Below are 3,920 nucleotides of genomic sequence, written 5' to 3' on the forward strand. Positions count from 1 at the left end.
AAAAAAAATGTGTTGCATTACTTATTGAACTGCCCTCGTAAGACTCAGAATCGTGGGATCTGAAGTCCAACTAGGCCCTCCTGAAGCCACACAGTAGTGGCGAAACGTCAGATCCTCACTGGCATTGGCACTAGTCTACATCTACATCCATACTCCGCAAGCCACCTGACGGTGTGTGGCGGAGAGCACCTTGAGTACCTCTATCGGTTCTCCCTTCTATTCCAGTCTCGTATTGTTTGTGGAAAGAAGGATTGTCGGTATGCTTCTGTGTGGGATCTAATCTCTCTGATTTTACCCCCATGGTCTCTTTGCAAGATATACGTAGGAGGGAGCAATATACTGCTTGACTCTTCAGTGAAGGTATGTTCTCGAAACTTCAACAAAAGCCCATACCGAGCTACTGAGCGTCTCTCCTGCAGAGTCTTCCACTGGAGTTTATCTATCATCTCCGTAACGCTTTCGCGATTACTAAATGATCCTGTAACGAAGCGCGCTGCTCTCCGTTGGATCTTCTCTCTCTCTTCTATCAACCCTATCTGGTATGGATCCCACACTGGTGAGCAGTATTCGAGCAGTGGGCGAACAAGCGTACTGTAACCTACTTCCTTTGTTTTCGGATTGCATTTCCTTAGGATTCTTCCAATGAATCTCAGTCTGGCATATGCTTTACCAATGATCAACTTCATATGATCATTCCATTTTAAATCACTCCTAATGCGTACTCCCAGATAATTTATGGATTTAACTGCTTCCAGTTGCTGACATGCTATTTTGTAGCTAAATGATAAGGGATCTATCTTTCTATGTACTCGCAGCACATTACACTTGTCTACATTGAGATTCAATTGCCATTCCCTGCACCATGCATCAATTCGCTGCAGATCCTCCTGCATTTCACTACAATTTTCCATTGTTACAACCTCTCAATATACCACAGCATCATCCGCAAAAAGCCTCAGTGAACTTCTGATGTCATCTACAGGGTCATTTATGTACATTTTGAATAGCAACGGTCCTACGACACACCCCTGCGGCACACCTGAAATCACTCTTACTTCATAAGACTTCTCTCCATTGAGAATGACATGCTGTGTTCTGTTAGCTAGGAGCTCTTCAATCCAATCACACAATTGGTCTGATAGTCCATATGCTCTTACTTTGTTCATTAAACAACGGCGAGGAACTGTATCGAATGCCTTGCGGAAGTCAAGAAACACGGCATCTACCTGTGAACCCATGTCTATGGCCCTCTGAGTCTCGTGGATGAATAGCGCGAGCTGGGTTTCACACGACGGTCTTTTTCAAAACCCATGCTGATTCCTACAGAGTAGATTTTTAGTCTCCAGAAAAGTCATTATACTCGAACATAATACGTGTTCCAAAATTCAACAACTGATCGACGTTAGATATATATGTCTAGGTCTATAGTTCTGCACATCTGTTCGACGTCCCTTCTTGAAAACGTGGATGACCTGTGCCCTTTTCCAATCCTTTGGAACGCTACGCTCTTCTAGAGACCTACGTTACACTGCTGCAAGAAGGGGGGCAAGTTCCTTCGCGTACTCTGTGTAAAATCGAACTGGTATCCCATCAGGTCCAGCAGCCTTTCCTCTTTTGAGCGTTTTTAATTGTTTCTCTATCCCTTTGTTGTCTATTTCGATATCTACCATTTTGTCATCTGTGCGACAATCTAGAGAAGGAACTACAGTGCAGTCTTCCTCTGTGAAACAGCTTTGGAAAAAGACATTTAGTATTTTGGCCTTTAGTCTGTCATCCTCTGTTTCAGTACCATTTTGGTCACAGAGTGTCTGGACATTTTGTTTTGATTCACCTACCGCTTTGACATAAGACCAAAATTTCTTAGGATTTTCTGCCAAGTCAGTACATAGAACTTTACTTTCGAATTCGTTGAACGCCTCTCACATAGCCCTCCTCACACTACAAATCTGCAAAATGCTCTGCCATCATCTGAGTGTTGCACGGAAACACCTCTGTTTCACCACTGCTGCTATTGGTTAACAACTTTGTTTACTGGAAATCCTCCTGATGGCTTCCCATACTTTTGTAGAACAAATGAAATAGTTGACATGAACTTTTCTTGCTCTCCTTCATGGCTTGCTGAACCTTGTCTCTCACGACTCAAAATGCTGTGAGCTTGTTTGCTGTTGGGCAGTATTTAAAACGTCAAAGTGCATCACACGTGTCATTTACTGAGCAGTATTCATTGGTCTACCAAACAGATTGCCTCCTAAGCTGACCTGATGACTTTGGCACAGATAAGTCAGTGCTATGATGCATCATCGCTCATGTGATGTGGTAAACCCATTCCTAGATGCTGTCACAGTCTTCAAACAGCCAGCTGGCTGAACAGCACCCAGTTAGACCTGCTGACCACCCATTTTGGTGGCTTCTGTTCACGTAGTACTTCATCCATTAGGTGGATCCACAGTGCAAATTGGTCACTGGAATGAAGATCATCAGTTGCTTCCACTGTGTTGAGTTTGCAATGGCTAAAGAAAGCAAAGAGAGGTCAATAGCTGAGGACAACACGTGTGCTACTGAGAAATAATGAGTGGGCCACCTGTGTTGAGGATGCATGGCTCTTGAGACATCATGATGTTCTCCAAGACTTGTCCTCTGAGGCAACTATAGTTCAAGCCTCATAATACATTATGGGCATTGAACTCACCCAGTACGTAAAATGGATGGGGGGAGTTGTTCAACAAGACCTGAGAGAGCCTCAGAGTCTATTGCATTCTGTGGGGTTAAGTACGGGGAGCATAACTTAATCATAGCTAACACTTGGTTCAAGAATCATAAAAGAAGGTTGTATACATGGAAGAATCCTGGAGATACTAGTAGGTATCAGGTAGATTATATAATGGTATGAGAGAGATTTAGGAACCAGGTTTTAAATTGTAAGACATTTCCAGGGGCAGATGTGGACTCTGACCACAATCTATTGGTTATGAACTGTAGATTAAAACTGAAGAAACTACAAAAAGGTGGGAATTTAAGGAGATGGGACCTGGATAAACTGACTAAACCAGAGGTTTTACAGAGTTTCAGGGAGAGCATAAGGGAACAATTGACAGGAATGGGGGAAAGAAATACAGTAGAAGAAGAATGGGTAGCTCTGACGGATGAAGTAGTGAAGGCAGCAGAGGATCAAGTAGGTAAAAAGATGAGGGCTAATAGAAATCCTTGGGTAACAGAAGAAGTATTGAATTTAATTGATGAAAGGAGAAAATATAAAAATGCAGTAAATGAAACAGGCAAAGAGGAATACAAACGTCTCAAAAATGAGGTCAATAGGAAGTGCAAAATGGCTAAGCAGGGATGGCCAGAGGATAAATGTATGGATGTAGAGGCTTACCTCACTAGGGGCAAGATAGATACTGCCTACAGGAAAATTAAAGAGACCTTTGGAGAAAAGAGAGCCACTTGTATGAATATCAAGAGCTCAGATGGAAACCCAGTTTTAAGCAAAGAAGGGAAAGCAGAAAGGTGGAAGGAGTATATAGAGGGTCTATACAAGGGCGATGTACTTGAGGACAATATTATCGAAATGGAAGAGGATGTAGATGAAGATGAAATGGGAGATACGATACTGTGTGAAGAGCTTGACAGAGCACTGAAAGACCTGAGTCGAAATAAGGCCCCGGGAGTAGACAACATTCCATTAGAACTACTGATGGCCTTGGGAGAGCCAGTCCTGACAAAACTCTACCATCTGGTGAGCAAGATGTATGAGACAGGTGAAATACCCTCAGACTTGAAGAAGAATATAATAATTCCAATCCCAAAGAAAGCAGGTGTTGACAGATGCAAAAATTACCAAACTATCAGTTTAATAAGTCACAGCTGCAAAATACTAATGTGCATTCTTTACAGACAAATGGAAAAACTGGTAGAAGCCG

Source organism: Schistocerca americana, chromosome 1 (genome assembly GCF_021461395.2).
Source record: "Schistocerca americana isolate TAMUIC-IGC-003095 chromosome 1, iqSchAmer2.1, whole genome shotgun sequence".
Taxonomy (NCBI): Eukaryota; Metazoa; Arthropoda; class Insecta; order Orthoptera; family Acrididae; genus Schistocerca; species Schistocerca americana.